The following is a 17,385-nucleotide window of genomic DNA, read 5'->3' on the forward strand; positions in this document are numbered from 1 at the left end:
ACTGCGGGACAGGTGGTGAAAAGGGGGCGCGACACACACAAGGAGAGCGATGAAAGTTCTGTCATAACAGTGAAGATCAGGCTCAGCTACGGCCCCAGAGCCACCATAGCCGTGGCGTTAGTGGACTCTGGGTGCTCCAAAAACCTGATTCACCCCAACATCGTTGCGAAGCTCAATCTGCCATGCCTCCCCCTCCCCAAACCGCTGGTGTTCCACCAACTGGACGGCTCAACAGTGGGGGGAAACCAGCCACGCAACAGACCGGGACAGTCACCCTCACAATGGGCGCCCACATAGAACAAATAACCTTTGTGGTGACCCAAATAGGGAAACCCATCATAGTGCTGGGCATCCCGTGGTTAGCAAACAACAACCCCCACGTAGACTGGAGGATGCGTACCATCCAATTCAGTGATGGCACATACCAAGCCCCAGTACCAGACACGATACCCACTCTGACAGTGGGGAGGGCTGAGGGGGTCGCCCAAGACACCGACCCAAACCCAGAAGGACTACCAGACCAATATGCCGACTTCGCAGACATCTTCGGAGAAGAGGAGGCAGACCAGCTACCCCCCCATCGCAAGACAGACTGCACAATCGAGCTACTCCCAGACGTCCTCTTACCCAAACCAAAGATATACTCCATGACCCAAAAGGAGCTGGCAACCCTCCAAGAGTTCATCGACAAAAACCTGGCCAGGGGGTTTATAGAGCCAGTGAATTCGCCCATCGGAGCGCCCGTCCTTTTCCGAGAAAAAAAGGATGGCACCTTACGGCTCTGTACCAATTACCGGGGACTCAATGCTGCATCCTCCTCCAATAAATACCCACTGCCCCTTGTAAAGGACATGCTCACCCACCTGTCAACGGGCCACGTGTTCTCCAAACTCAACCTCCGTGAGGCATATTATAGGATCCGAATCAAGGTGGGGGACGAGTGGACGCCTTTCAATACAAGGTACTGCCATTCGGGTTAGCGGGGGCCCCGGGGGTGTTCATGCAACTCATCAACGAGGTGCTACATGAACACCTATTTAAAGGGGTACTAGTGTACATAGACAATGTCCTCATTTACATGAGGACACAGGAAGAACACAAACGGCTGGTCAGACAAGTACTGGACAAAAGGGGGGGTAAACTCTACGCCAAACTGTCCAAGTGCGAGTTCCACAAATCGCGCTTGGACTACCTAGGGTACCAAATCTCCAGCAAAGGCATGGAAATGGACCCCGTGAAAGTCCAGGCAGTTTTGAATTGGGAACGCCCACGCAATAGGCACCAACTTCAAAGCTTCCTGGGATTCGCAAATTTCTACAGGTCCTTTGCCAGGAGGTTCATGGAGATAGCCCTCCCCCTAACAGATCTACTCAAAACCAAAGGAGTTGGGGAAACACGCAGAGTCAAGAACCCGGGGGCCGTGCTTAATTGGACCCCCGCATGTCAAGCAGCGTTTGACAAGCTGAAAGCGCTGTTCACAACGGAGCCAATCCTTGCACACCCGGACCCAGAACGGCCGTTCGTAGTTCAAGCTGATGCATCTGACTTCTCCCTGGGTGCCATACTGCTTCAAAAGGACCCCGCAGGAATCCTTAAGCCATGCACCTACCTGTCAAAAAAATTCTCGGAGACGGCGAGGCGCTGGCACGTATGGGAGAAGGAGGTGTTCGCGGTGAAAATGGTGCTGGAGACGTGGCGGCACCTACTTGAAGGGACCTCCCAACCGTTTGAGGTCAGGACAGACCACCGGAACCTCGAGGCCCTCCAGATGCCCAGACGCCTCAGCCCTAAGCAGGTCAGATGGGCTCAGTTCTTCAGCTGGTTTAACTTCCAGCTGAAGTTAATACCGGGCAAGAAGAACTTCCTGGCAGACGCCCTCTCCCAACTGCCCCAAGACGAGCCCATCCCAGATATGGTAGGGACCGTACTATCCGCCTCCCAGCTGGGAATGGCAGCGGCCACTCAGAGCAGCACACAGAGACAGCCCACCCCCATGACACAAACGACGGCAAGCCAACCAGTTAACAGATGGCGCTGGCCGCAACTACCAGGGGGGATACACGCAGACCTCACCGCCGCCCTCAAATCCACCCCCTGGGTCCTAGCCAACCCCGACAAGGTGATAATGGAGCAAGACTTAGCATGGGGAGAAGGCAGACTGTACATCCCGGACTCACAGCACCAGGAGATCCTCAGCAGATCGCACGACAGCAAGCAGGCGGGACACTTTGGATTTTTAAAAACCCTGCACCTAACACGAAGACAGTTCTGGTGGCCCTCATTGAGATGGGACATCAAGGCATATGTCGCATCCTGCCCGGTGTGTGCGATGGCCAAACGGCCACCGGGAAGATCCCACGGACTGCTGCAAGCGGTGGCAGAGCCCTCCCGGCCATGGGAGATCTCCATGGATTTTATAGTCGACCTACCACCCAGCCAAAAGAAAACAACCATCTGGGTGGTGAAAGACTACTTCTCCAAACAGGCACATTTTATTCCCTGTGCAGCAATCCCGTCCAACCAGCAACTGGCTAAACTCTTCCTTGTACATGTGTACAGGCTACATGGATGTCCTGTATGCTTGGTGACCGACAGGGGCACAAAATTCACCTCAAAGTTTTGGCGGGCTTTTTTTAAAACTGATCGGGACACAACAAGCCCTATCCACAGCCTGGCATCCCCAGACAGACGGAGCCACAGAGATCCTCAGTGCCACGCTAGAACAATTCCTCCACTTGTACATCAATTACCACCAGGACGACTGGGTCGATCTTCTCCCATTCACGGAAGTCGCCTACAATAACGCCATTCACACGAGCATGGGGAAAACCCCGTTCGAGGTGGTATCAGGTTGCGAGTTCACCCCATCCCAGAGCTGCCGCAAACCCCCCCCCCCGGGCGCTGGTGACTGGGGACAGAAGATAGCAGAATCGTGGCCAGTGATCACAGCAGTGCTGAAAGAAGCACAGTCAGCCTACAAAGAACAAGCAGACAAGCACCTGTGCCAGCAACCGACATTCCAGGTAGGAGGTATGGTCTATCTCTCTACCAAATTCATAAAATCGCCCCAAACCTCGAAGAAACTGGGCCAAAGTACATTGGGCCGTTCCGGGTAACACAAATAGTTAACCCAGTCACAGTACGCCTAGAACTGCTGCACAATTTAAAGAGACTTCACCCAGTATTCCACTGTAGCCTTTTAAAGCCAGCAAGTACCTCCCGATGGCATCCCAACACGCCCCCCCCCCCCCCCCGGTAATGATAGATGGCCAGCAACATTTTGAAGTGAAAGAAGTGCTCGACTCGCGCCTGCAGCAGGGCAGCCTACACTACCTGGTGAAGTGGAGACACTTCCCCCACCCAGAATGGGTTGCTGCACGACACGTCAAAGCACCGGACCTAATTCGCACGTTCCACACTGCTTACCCTGACAAACCCACGGGTTAACCATTTGGAAGGGGGGCAGTAGGTCATGAGCACCATTGAGCTGATTGTGTCAGCACAACGGCACACATAACAATACCAAGGAAGCAGGGGCAAGGAATTAAGAGATATGCAAGCAACACACAAAGACAGGCAACAGACACCGGCAACAAAGTAACAACTCCAGCCAGAAAGATCCAATCAAGAAGATACATTGTTGCAAAGGGTGAAACTGACAACGCCTGAGCACAAGGCACGCCCGGAGCTGTCAACGGAAGCACAGAAGATCATCGCCCGGCTTAAAGTCATCACCGGCCAGAGGAGAAAGATTAAGCAAGACGCCCGGGGCACCAGCAGGGGCCCCGCGACCCCTCACCCACCGGCAACAGGACATTTGGGGCTCGGGGTTTTATGCAATGGAGGGAAGGGGGAGCGCTGACCAGCGCGGGCTATTTAAATCCCGTACCGGCGCACTCCCTCCACTCTCAGCTTTTAACTAGGCATGCACTATACTTGAATAAACTCAGAACCTGATTTTTCCTAAATTGGCGTCTGTGTCTTATTGAGTAGCAGGCAGAGCCTGACAGCAAGTTCTTATTCCTAAACTCCCCACTCCTCGTCAGCAAGGACTGCCACACCAAGGCCAACAGCCGGTCCACTTTCTTGAAGGCCAAATCCACCCCCCCAGGCCTGTAGCATCAGTAGCCTGGTCCCCCTAGGTCGGTCCGCCGATCCACCATGCCACTGGTTCATTGTGCCGCCAAACTTCTCTGGCACAGCCCAAAGCCCCTCCATCTTGCTGCAGCTCACCAAGGCCTTTGCCACCAGGGTTTGCATCGTTGGCCAAAAAGGGGTCAAAAGATAATCCCAGAAAGCCCCAGGCCCACAAACTGACACTACCCCAGGTCGCTCTGCCAAGGCTCCCTGTGTGGCTGAGGTCCTCCAGGGTCCACTGCACTGCCAGCCCAGTCTGCTGCTGTGCCGCTGGCCACATCCGCTGCTGCACCACCGGCCGAGTTTGATGCCTGCCCAGTCTGCTGCTGCATCGCCGGCCTGGCCCACTGCCACACTGCCCACTGCAGTGCTGTCCTGGTCTACTGCTGCACCACTGGCCTGATCCACTGCTGTGCTTCCCACCACGGTGCCAGCCTGGTCTCCTGCCACGCTGCTGGGAGAAACAGTGAATTTAAATGACAAGGAAGCAGTTTTCAGTTGGACATCATGAAAGACTTCCTGACCTTAGACATTTCAACATGCCTTTGCAGGTGGGGAGCTCTCCTTCTCAGGAGAGGTTGCTGGAGAGGCTGGATGGACATATTCTGGGGAGGCTGTAACAGTGGACTTCTGGACCAGGCAGTGGTTGGTGAGGTTCCTCACCTTCTGACTCTGTGTAGCCTCCCGAGGCCATTGTAGCCTTTCCAGGTTCCACACAAAAGCCTCTGTGTGGCATACACACCCGCTACTGGGGAGCGCCAAGAGGGATCTCTTCCCTTCTCCACTCCATTGGTTAGATCCATGCAGACACAACAGAAATAGTAATTTTCAGGCCTGCCAACCACCTTTATTTTTGGCCAACACAAAGGTAAATGGTTTATATCCCATTAATGTGGTTGGGGTTTATTCTTGCTACCTGCCTCACTAAATCCTATTATGGTTTGTTCTACTTCTTACCCTCCAGGATCCTAGAAGTGGAACAGAGAAATTACTTTTTCTTGCTTACTTTGTTATGTATGTATGGCTAAGCACAATGCATCTCGGGATGAAATGCCAAAATTATTTGACGACTGGAGTTTTGTGGGGAGGGGCTTAGGAAGAAGCTCTGCATGCTCAGGAGGAGCAGACATGTTTGTGATGGGGACAGAAGCCCTATGAAAGCTTAGCAGCCTGAAACTGCTTTGTGCTCGGGGCTAATGAAAACCCTGAGCTGCCTGAAGGGGGCCCAGCAGCCCTCATTCCTGCGACTCCTCCCTGCTCCTGTTGAGGAAGGGTGTGTGACCCATAAACTGCTCTTTTCCAGGGCAGTGGAGTGGACAAGGCTGAAGCACATGGTGTGGGGCCTGTTCCCCGTTCTCTGACACTTCCTCCCTGCCCCCCTTTTCCTCTGCACTCCAAGCCACCAGTCCTGGGACAGAGATGCGTCTCTCACCAGAGGCCTGCATGGATTGCTTGCAGCAGGCTTTTGAAACTAGGCCAAGGGCTACTTCTGGCTTGGAGACCCACCCTTCCTGCTCGCAGCTTGCTGCTCGCCCCACCCTTGCTGCTTCTCAGCCCCTGCTGCTGGGGGTGCTCTGGTGTTCTGGCAGCTCTTTCTCAAGGTCCCCAAAGAGGTTTGGCCCCACAGGCTTCCAGACACTGCTGCTGCTGTGTCATTTTTAATGGGACATCAGCAGCAAAGTGTGGTGTCCTGGTTAAGGCCCTGGGCTAGAATCCAGGAGATGGGGAATTCCACTCCCGCCTTGGGCATGAAGCCAGCTGGGGGACCCTGGGCCCTCTCTTAGCCCCAGGAAGGAGGCAATAGCCAACCACTTCTGAAAAACCTTGCCAAGAAAACTGCAGGGACCTGTCCAGGCAGTCGCCAGGAGTCAACACTGGTTTGAAGGCACACATGCACACAAGCAACAAAACTATTATTTAATTTAGTGCATTTTGTTTACAGGCCTTATATGTCACTCCAGTTGAAACTGACCCTGAGCAGCTTCTTTACATAAATAAGGTTAAGAAGACTAAAACATTCAAATAAGTAATTGAGAAGAATGACTATTATTAATTTCAGGAAAGTGGGTTTTTTTTTTAATGTAAGCTTTCTCCTACCTTATTTTGGGATGCAGCTGCCAGAACATCCTCAAAGGCCTTGTGTGGCTCTCAGTCTGGAAGAAATCAAGCCCCCTGCCTAACCACTGGGCTGGGGGCAGGGAATCCGGGCTCTGCTGTGTCAAAGGATGTGCTTTGCCCTTGATCGAGAACACTTCCAAACATCCTTTCTGGAGATTCTGTGGCTTTAGGATCCACAGGGAAAAGATGGCCACCCATGCCTGGGAGTCAGAGTTCGGCCAAGTGGTGGGCCATCCTCTTTTTGGAGTCAGACTGTCTCACAGTTGGAAGAATCCCTCCTCCTCTTTGCCAGCTTCCTTTGTATGCAACCTCTCAAATTCTGAATTCTTATGTGGGTTGTTAAATGCTGAGAGGCTGCAGACCTGTGGGTCCAGTTTATTGCATGCCTATCCTTCTATGGCAGAAAATCTGCAAAGAAGGCTTGCTCTGTGCAGTGCCCGCCTCGCCAAAATTGGTTTCAGAAAGCCTGAATTGAAGACTTTTCTTTACCTCTCATTCCCTATAAAGTATTGCAAACTGTTTCCATTTGTCCATAGCTAGCACACTGTTCCTCTTAATGTGCTAAGCTTCCCGACATGATGTTTAGCACATGATTGTTTGCACCCACCCTCTCCTTAACTGAAAGGCAGCCTTGTAGTTTGCAAATGGGATGAAACCATGGGGCGTCCTGCTGGTGCCTTGGCTGGGTTCCTGCTGCACGCCAGAGTCTTTCCTCCGGCACCTTCCAAGTCCTTCTGTGTGTTCAAAGCCTTGCCAGGAAAACTGGAAGGACGAAAGGGAAGCAAGGCACACAGAGGGGAAACTGCTGCAGCTGAGGCTTATCCTCCATGGGAAAGCATCATCGGCAGGCCCAGAGTGGTCAGCCTGGGGCACGCATGGTGGCACAACTGTCTCTGGTGGGTCTCATCCCTCCCACTGAAGAAAAGGCATGCAGCTCATGACTGAATTCACTGGGGAGCCTGAGAGTGAGCCATGAGAAAGAAATCTAGGTGGGGGCAACTGGCTGGTAGGAAACTTCTTGGAGAACGTAACGTTGGGGAGCTGCAGTTTAATATCTGTGCCAGAGCCCCAAGGAGACAGTTCTGTTCTTCTTGTTACCTCTTCAGATCAGAAGGACCATGAGCAATTTGTGATGAGAGGAGCAGTGGATGGCAGCACATCATCATCATCACTTTTATTACATCCCTAAGGCCAGACACAATAAAACGATACAATAGCAACAATCTTACATATATATGTGTATGTGTGTGTGTATGTGTGTGTGTATAAACAAAAGCAATTAATATACTACAATCCAAAATTAATTAAGAGACAACCAACCAGGGTTCTTGGCTGCCAACTAGTGGGCTGGTGCTTGGGTGATGAGAGGTGCTTAGAGCGGCCCTCAAAGTCTGCCTCCCTGGAATGAAAAATCATGCATGAAACCAGGAACGGTACCAAGGAATGATCCTGTGTGAGGGAAAGGAGCATTGCACTTCCCCAAGGGCAAGTCTGGGCATATGTGGAGGCCTTTGGGGCTGGCCATCCAAGGTATGCCGTCAGATGTTCATGGAGGGTAAAAGGCACTGTTGGAGGAAGAGAAGGGAGAATGAGGGCAAGGAAGACTTGTGCTCATTTTGGATTGGTCCATTTTGGTTCTCAAGCGAGAATCCCTTTGCTGCCCAAGTTTGATATCAGAAGGAATGAGGATTTTTAATGGAGTTACTGAAGTGGGACATCTCCTGATGCCAGAAACTGATATTCTAAAAAGACGGACAAAATCAATGATTACAACACAGTCATAGCTGCTGGGAAAGGATTTAGCAGGCTGTATCTCAGGAGGGTTATTTACATAACTGCACTTCCAAATGCTTTAAATCCCTAAGAAAGCCCCTCCTCTTTGTAAAAGCCCACCTGCCCCTCTTGGCTCCTCAGTTTTGGACCTGTGTGTGCTTCTGACATTTTTGCCCATCTCCCTGGAGTGGTGGGTCTTCCCCTTTCCTTCCACTCTTTCAGTACCCGAGCTTCCTCGAATGGGATCTCCTCCATTCACCACAACTCCTCCATTTGAATTTACCTTCTAAAAAGTTGTGCCCTGCTTTGTTGATGCCTTCCTGGAAAATTTAAGCTGCAGACCTGTGAGGTGCTAAGGTGCATCTACAGCAATCACTGTCTCTCCACTGGCTGGGTTCATGCAACACACTTAAATTGGTTAACCTATTTGGGGGATGAACATGATACATGAACCATAAACTGACCAAAGGGCCCAGTCCACACAGCCACCTCAGCTACAAAGACTCTAACCAGAGGTGAGCAAGCCAACTTTCTTGATGGTTTCTGGGATCGCATAGCATATTTAACTTCATTACAGAAGCCGTACTCAGCCAAGAAGGTCTTGTGAAAGGTGAAAGGTCCCCTGTGCAAGGCACGAGTCATGTCTGACCCTTTGGGGGGATGCAACTTTCGTGACGTTTTCTTGGCAGACTATAGTGGGGTGGTTTGCCATTGCCTTCCCCAGTTGTCACCTTCCCCAGCAAGCTGGGTACTTATTTTACCAACCTTGGAAGGATGGAAGGCTGAGTCGACCTGAGCCAGCTACACGGGAATCCATCTTCCACTGGGATTGAACTCCGGTTGTGGGGAGAGTTTCAGTTGCAATGCTGCTGCCTACCACTCTGCACCACCCAAGGCTCTTGAACAGAAAATCCTAGGAAAATAAAAAGCAATCCCCAAGGTTCAAACTAACCAGCCTTAGGATGAGGTGCAAACACAACCAGGCATTTTAAAGGGCAGCTTAAGCCCCAGTTCCTGTGGGAGAAGGGAGGCTGTCCACAGCCCCTGTTCCCTCCACCCGGTCCCTCTCCCTGGGCTGGATAATGCTCTAGTGTAATGGCATGTGGGAAGACCTTGGATAGGGGAAGGGAAGGGCCACAGCCAGAGGAATGGTTGGACAAGAGTCAGCTGAGCCAGCAGCAGGAATGTGAGCATGGTAAATGTCTCAGGAGGGACACTCCCTAGTTTCTTGGGCCGTAAAGTGGCAGGGGAGAGGTGTACTTTCAGATCTGCAAGGTTGTGTTCATGTAACCTCACAGTAAAGTAGGATTAGTTCATCTGGGCATGCTTCCTGTCTGGACTACCTTGCAATTCTCCCTGGGCTGAATAAAGCCTTGGAAGGTGGGCTGACCCCTCCTAGGGAGCTTTGGACTATGAAAACTTGCATAGATGGTCAACTTTATCCCTGCATACGTGTCTCTGTGTTTGAATGAAGGGGTGCCAGTAATGCTTATTTACATTTACAGTAGGGAGAGGAGAACCTCATGGCCCATGCTCTTGGCACTCACCACCCTGCTGCAACCTATGTTTGTCCTCCCCTCTGTTTCCTTTCTGTCTGCCACTTCATCTATCAGGGCCAGGCTGCATACTCTAGGCAATCACTAGATGGCAGCAAAGAGCATTCTGTAGCTCAGCTCTGGCAGCCCTCTATCTGGTTATGGTGAAGATGGGAGGAAGAGCACCCTCTCTGCTTTCACCCTACTGGGTTGCTACCGGGGGCTCCTATCAGCTCTGGCCTCCTCGCTTGGAGGGGCCCAGTCCAACCTGGCTCCTACCTGGATGCAGGTACTGAAAATGTTCCCATGGACCCTGTTGTAGGTCACTCTAAAGTACATTGCATATGATAATATACTTTCATTTATTGCCTATCATAAGTTTTGTTAGTTCTTTCTGGGTTGGGGTTAAAAACTTTCCACCTCCACTGCTCTCCCTGTGTTTACATGTCTATGGTTTGGGGGCATCCAACAAGCTATGGTGAGTTAAAGAAGTTGGGCCACCCAGTGGCCAGAATCAACTCCCCAGAAATGATTATGAAAACTTCTTCAGAAAAGCTCGATTCCTGATGGCAACTGATGAATTAACTACAGATGGAAAAATAGAAGAGAATCTCTGTAGCTCAGGGTTGGACTGTGGAGTCCTTGGTGCTCTCTTAGCTTGGTTGTTGGCTTGCAGACATTTCATTTCCCAACTAGATCACATCATCAATGCTCAGATGGAAAAGTCCAGCTTAATTTGAAATGCCAGAATCCCTTTCTTTTGACTCTCACTTTGAAGGTTGGGTACAGTGGAGGGCCAATTTTATTTTATTTTTATTTATTTATTATTAAATTTATACACCACCCATCTCACTATAAAAGTGGCTCTGGGTGGCTTACAAACAAAAATTATAAAACCATTATAAAAATAGAAAACGTTCCAAAAATAGAAGATAAAAGAGGGAAACTAAAAGGCAGAGAGAGCATCTTAAGCCACAAACCACCCACAGGGCTGCCCATCACTCTTGGACCCCCAAGCTGGTTGGCAGAGCCAGGTCTTGGTGCTCTCCCTGAAGCCAGAAGAGTGGGGGCCAACCTCACTTCAGGGGATGAGATGTTCCACAGGGCAGGGGCAGCGGCAGGAAAGGCTCTCCACCGAGACCCTGCCAGTCGGAATTCTTTAGCTGACAGGGTCTGTAATGTGCCCTTCCTGCCAGACCAGGTGGGATGGGTCAACGTAACTGGGATGAGGCGGTTCCTCAGGTCACCTGGGCCCATGCCATGAAGGGCTTTAAAGGTCATAAGCAACACTTTGAATGGGACCCAGAAGCACACCATGCAGTGTGCGCAGCAGAGGTGTTACCTCTGCAGCCCTAGAGGCACCCATAACTGCCCACACTGCTGTGCTGCCACATTCTGCACCAGCTGCAGCTTCCAGATACTTTTCAAGGGTAGCCCCATGCATTGCAGTAGTCCATACAGGAGATGACCAGGGCATGAGTGACTGAGAGAAGGCCTTCCTGATCCAGGAAAAGGTGCAACTGGTGCACCACACAAAGTTGAGCAAAGGCCCTCCCAGCCATGACTGCCACCTGCTCCTTCTCGAATTAAAAGCAGGATCAACCAGTAGACAGGATCTGAGCCCAGAAGGGCACCCGGTGAGGCATCTGAACTGAGAGACTTGGCAGCAGGAGAGCCCTGCAGTTGGGAAGGGAAGCAGAGGAGGAAGCACTCCAACCCACCAGTGCCTGGAGTAGGTGAAGTGGGAAGAACCTGTGAATCCCGTGGCTCATGTGGAGGTCTGCTTCAGGATACATGTGAAAGAAGAAAGGAAGCTTTATTGTGAACTGCCCAGAGTCCTCCTTTTGGGGGAGATGGGCAGTGATAGAAATTTGATAGATAGATAGATAGATAGATAGATAGATAGATAGATAGATAGATAGATATAGATAGATAGATAGATAGATAGATAGATAGATAGATAGATAGATAGATAAAGCAAGCAAGCAAGCAAGCAAGCAAGCAAGCTCTTCTGGACAGATCTTGAGGGCCATAGAGAAACAAGATGGGATGGCAAGCAAAGCTAGCTGATAGCTCTGCACTTTAGTCAAGAGAGAGATTTTCATTCTGAAGTGTGTCTGAAATATTGAACAGGGGAGGGAGCACGAAACTCTGCCAAGAAGAGCAGGGAGACCGTCTGCTCTCCTGTTGCTACAGAACTGGTTTCTTGTGCAACCCCCCACCCACTTTGAACTGCAGCCCCATCAGGCAGCTTGAATGTTGGCTCTGGAGTGGTAGCACCCAGCACCAGTGGTCTGCAGCTGTGAAGGGCTGATTATGTTGCCCTGGAGCCCTCCTGCCTGTTCTTCCGTCCTGCCTGAACATCTGGTCCAGGAGGGCGGCTGCTTCCTGGTCCTGTGATGCTTTTGTGGGGCACTTTGTTGTTCTGGATAAGCCTCTCTTAACAGTAAGGTGTTTGGTATATTGTTTTCTGCTACAGATTAAGGTTACTATAGTAACAAATCATTTTGGCCGAGTGAAGAGGTTGAATTTAATTATCCTCTTTTCAGGTGATAATAGTTGAATTGCCTGAAGCAAGGGCAGTTAGCTAGTTTCTGTTTCCTTCTCTTTAGGCATGTAGAGAGTAAGCAGCTCTCAGAGAGCCTGTGAGAATGCAGAAGCCTGTAAATATGTTTTTGTGCTTTCTGTAAATAAATTTATTTTTATAGAAATGCCTGGTGTGTGACTTTTCTGATCTCTCCTAGGCCAAATGCTTTCTAGCACTCTGCCAACATAAGAAGCATTATTAGCTCTAAAACACGACAGGTTTTACAATAATTTTAAATAGATGCCCGAAGGCTGCTTTCCTTCTTGGTCTGCTTAGGGTTTGACCCAACCTGAAGTAGTATGACAAAAAAAAAAGCAATGTGAGATACGGAATGTAGCTTCTTTATGTTTTGACAGAAATATATAGGACCTCACGATGTGGGAGGATCTAAGCCATCTTTAAAGCCAGGGGGGGGTGTCTCCTGAGGAGGTTGACTGATTCTGCTGATGCCTAGGAGGCCCTTTGCCCAAGGCAGAGCCTGCCAGATACCAAACCATGGTGGGTGCAGGAGGGCTTTGGGCCGGTGTGCCTGCGAGTTCAGCATTTCCAGCTAGCATGCTGAAAATGCTGAACTTGAGTTTGCTCTTCCTTGCCATTCTTTGTCACCATAATTTTTTAAAAGATTTTTTTAGTGTATTAATTAACAGAAAGGAAATACATGCATGTGACCATCTAAACAATATGCTGTAATATTATATTATGTGTGTTATAATTTTTAAAAAGCCTGGAAAGTATTGCAAAAGCAAAACAAAAACTCAAATTGTTCAAAATGACTACTGCTTTGCAGGGAAAAACAAAAAATCAATGTTGGCAGACGAAACACATTACCAATGGATCAGGTGTAGATTTATCTTTCCAGTGTTGTACAATAATTCTTTTGCCATCTGCCATGTACGAAAAGTCTGTAATTCTTGATGTTTTGATAAATCCAAACACTGGAGATATAGTCAAGCAGAACAATCAATCATACCTGAGCATAAGTCCCACAAACCTAAAAACAGCATTTCTGGAACTCAGTCAGCCCAAAGAGATGATACTATGAGAAGGCCAATGTGCCCCTGAAAGAGCTACCCCAAATTATCTTCCATCGGGATTGTTCCATACATCAAGAAGGTCACAACTCGAAGGGTCAACATTCTAAGTGCAGCCCAGTATCTTCTGTGTGTGTCTTGCAGTCCTAAAGACAAGGATGGGAACCAAAGGTGTATAGAGCTGAATACCTGCCAGGATTTCAGTAAGATGAAATAACAGCTTCCAGACTGAGCCTAAAGGAAATCTGGCTTTGGGGCTTTCTCACTCCAGTCCTAGGAATGGGCCCTACAACACCCATGGTGTGGCCGGGTATGTGAGGAGCCAATGCAGAGGGATAGGAGGTCGGGGTGCCCCTTCGCTCAGTACAAGAAGTATTTCCTACTGTTCTGTGTCCATATAAATCTTCCTCATCGCATTCTTTGCTGGATAACTTTATGGCAAGCCAGCCTTCTCATTTTGCACAATATCTTTTTTTTTTTTGACACTTTCTAAAACATGCAACCAATGAATTTTTGTATCTGGACCATGAATAAACGCTAAGTGCTGTCTTTCTTTCATTTGAATTAGAGTTAACTGTAATTGGAGGCCTTGACTCCAGGATTAACTAATCCTCTGTAACGTTAATAATATCCTCAAACCTCCAGGCGGAACTCCAGCAAGAACAGATGAACTCTGCTGTGGGTCTGAAAATTATATTAACGATGGAATTGTTCTTGGGACATCAACTGCAGTTTCTGTGAATTTAGAAGGGCACGGTTATACTGCTTATTTAATTAACTGTGCTGCGAACCACTTTCCCTAAGAATCCCCAGGAGCTGTGATATTGGAGAGTTCCCCTTGGAATCATCTGAGGACAAGGTCCGTAATTTGCCACATCCTTTAGGATTGCTGATTTATCCAATCCTAGTTAGTGTCAGGTTCCTTAGTAGACGAGTGGAGCCATGGCCATAAATAACAAGGTAGAAATGCATAAATAATGCACTTAAGGGTGCATTATTGGACTCCTCTGGACATACGATGGATTGTGTGGAGGGGAGCGGGGAGGAGATTACACAGGCAAGGCAAGAAAGGAGCAGGTAGGCAAGAACAGAAATGAAATGGAAAATAGAATGTCCCTCATCCTGATTAAGAGTGAGACAGCTGATGAGGGGTGATTTCACTCTTTGAAGACCTGTGTTTGGATAGCTTTACACAAATATGACATTTGGTTAATCCAGTTTATGTGCAGCAGATCATTTTTTCTGCATTCAGTTGCAAAATGATTTCAATTGTCTAACAAAGTAACTCAGAATAGTTCGCTACAAATACAGAGTTATTTATTTGGTCCTGGATCTTTGTAATGCAAATTTAACTTTCTCTGGACTGATCCATTTGAACTTTTTACACATTTTCTTTTACTTTCTTTAGGGCCTTTAATTCCACTGTCTTCAACCAGCATTCCAGCTTCTCTTCCTTTTCTGCCTAAAGGAATAAATCCCGCCTCCTCCCCAGACATCATCCCCATCTCTCTCAGTAATGACTGTGAATCACCAGGCCTGGATTATTTGTGCGCATTGTTGAAAATGAAAGAGAGGGGAGGGGGAGAAATAGCTACATAAAAGTATCAGGGTAAGATGCCAGAGTCAAGAAGCAGACCCACTAAAAGCCTTAAGCCCGGGCGTAATGGCCCTGTGTCCTAGACCGGGGCTGCAGAGATTGCTCTGAGACTAACAAGAGTGAGTGGGCGGCAGGAAGATCCTTCTCCCCAGTAACAAAGGCTTCCTTTGGTTTCTGAGGTCCTGATTTTTCAAATTGTGGCTTCTCAGAGCTGGTTTGAGACAGGACCAATAAGCAGTGAGCTGTAGGCAACTAGGGCTGAAATCTTTTCCAGCATGCCACAAACTTTTACAGCTACTTTATAACTCTCACATGATATTTCCAAAGGTTAACATGTCTCTTCTCCACATAATGGTTCTTTCAAATTTGCTGACCATTTTGTTGATCCTAGAGGGTCCAGCTTAGTAACAGAGTCTGGATTCTGGGAATGCCTTGTGGTCAACTGACGATTTAGCTGTTGTGAAAATTCCGCTCCATGGGGAAGTAATTTCTCATTTTTATATATGATCACAGTTATCCCCTTCTCCTGGTCAAGATAACCAGAGAGGCCTACCTGTGCACTTCCACACACTTGCATGCCAGAGGAAGCATGGGAGTTCTCTATTCACCCTCCTAAGACAGGCATGAGGTCCATTGGAATGGAGGGACTCCTGCTCCTTCCGTGGGGAACAGTCTAAGCAGCCTCTGCCAAAGCCCAAGCTGCAGCAGGAGGCCCTACCATTGGTCGAGTTCCATGGCTCATGTACCACTCCCACTACCCTCTCTGAGCAAGGTTAGGAAAGAAGAATGTCAGCAGTAGCCCCCAGCGCTGTTTCCACTTGACTTGCTCTCTGTCTTTTGGCAACCAGGCAACATAGCAGCAGAAGAGAAGATCAAGTGAAGCAGCAAATTTACCTGGGAGAAAGGAAGTGGCCCCTCAGGAAGCAGACCCATTGCCATTCTCTTGCCCAGACCCCCATTCCAAAGGCTTGAGACAGACAGACAAACCCCCCTAATGCCCATCCGTAGTGGCCAGGCATGACGCGCCCCTGAGGGAAGATCTCACGACTTACAGCTGTTGGTTTCCTAAGCTCAATGCTGTATGTGAATGCTCCTAAACAACTTATGCTGTGTTCAGTGAGGCAGGAGCTCATTCCTGTTTAATTCTGCATAGAATTGCAGCCTGAGATAAATGGTGATCTTCTCTGGGTACCCAATTATGCTCTGATTCTGCTTTGGCTCCTTCCACAGACATGCAGTTTCTCCACATTTGTGCCATTGTCTAATATTAAAGAAGCCTTTGAGTGAGTTTAACCCCCTCTTCTGTAGGCCTCTCCTCCATCATGTCCCATCCACCATGCCAGTTTTCAAGTCACAAGGCACTCAGTGCCATCTTATTGATAAGTTTATTGATACCTGCGTCATGAGAAATGCTTATGGGGAAAATGGGACATCAACCAGTCAGTCAAAAACATACATATCACTTGATTGTATATCTGGTCAAATGTTAATTGTTAGGGCATTTGTTTAATTGTTTGTTTAATTTGTTTAATTATTTGCTAATAAATGTAGGAGAATAAGTTTCCAAGAGACATCCTCTTGGCAGTGATGCTAGTAGGGAGTCACGATATTTCTCAGTGACCCTTTGGAATATTTGCTGTTTCTGTCAGGTTTCATCAAAGTTTCTCAGACAGCCAGGAATATGGAAGTTATAACTTTTGGTCCTCAGCCTTGCTCACCAGCTGGAAATGATAGTGTTAAGCTCTAGAAGGCAGCTGGCTTCCTGCCATCTCCATCGCACACTCCCATCAAGATCCAGGAGAATCTGGACATATGTAGCAAAGTAGCATGTTTGGGAAGGATTCTGCCTCAGCCCAACTCACCTCACAGGGTTGTTGTTGTGGGGAAAATAGAAGGAGGAGTATTATGTTCGCCACCTTGAGTTATTTATAAAAATAATAAAGGTGAGATAGAAAATAAACAAAAATAAAATAAATTTCCCATATGTTTTGAAATCTTCTGCCCCCAAATGTTATTTATTTTATTGGTCTAAAGAGGGACAAATCTGTCAGTTTTGGATTTACTCTTCCACATTTCCATTTTCCCAATTTGTTTTCATGCCTGTGTCCTAATGTAGCATCTTTATATGCAATTTTCTTAATATTATGTGGTTTTCTGTGTACTTTTCCTCAAGACAGTATTTTTCTTCACAGTTGTCCTTCATATACACATTTTGTCTGAGGTAGATACTCTGGAAAATACAGATTTCAGCGGCTACTGTCTTTTAAACTGTGTGTTCAGCAAGTGTGAACTGGAAATGCCTGCATGGAAATTGGAACCAAATGTCTCTTCCATCCCTATGTGTCACAATCCATTTGGCACATGTTCCCCTGTACATACTCATTGCACATGGTTTCTGACCACAGGAAATGGTCTGTCATATGCTGCCTGTGGGTTTTGGGCTGTGCAGGGTGATTTTTTCAGCATTAGATTTCAAATATCTTGAAATCATCTTGAAAAAGACAGAGAACCAGGGATGTGCTTAACATGTACCAACTATTGCACAGACAAGGTATTAATGAAGGCCTTTTACGTGTAATAAATATTAGTACACAACATATGCCCGTT

This window comes from Candoia aspera, chromosome 12, assembly GCF_035149785.1.
Source record: "Candoia aspera isolate rCanAsp1 chromosome 12, rCanAsp1.hap2, whole genome shotgun sequence".
Classification (NCBI taxonomy): domain Eukaryota; kingdom Metazoa; phylum Chordata; class Lepidosauria; order Squamata; family Boidae; genus Candoia; species Candoia aspera.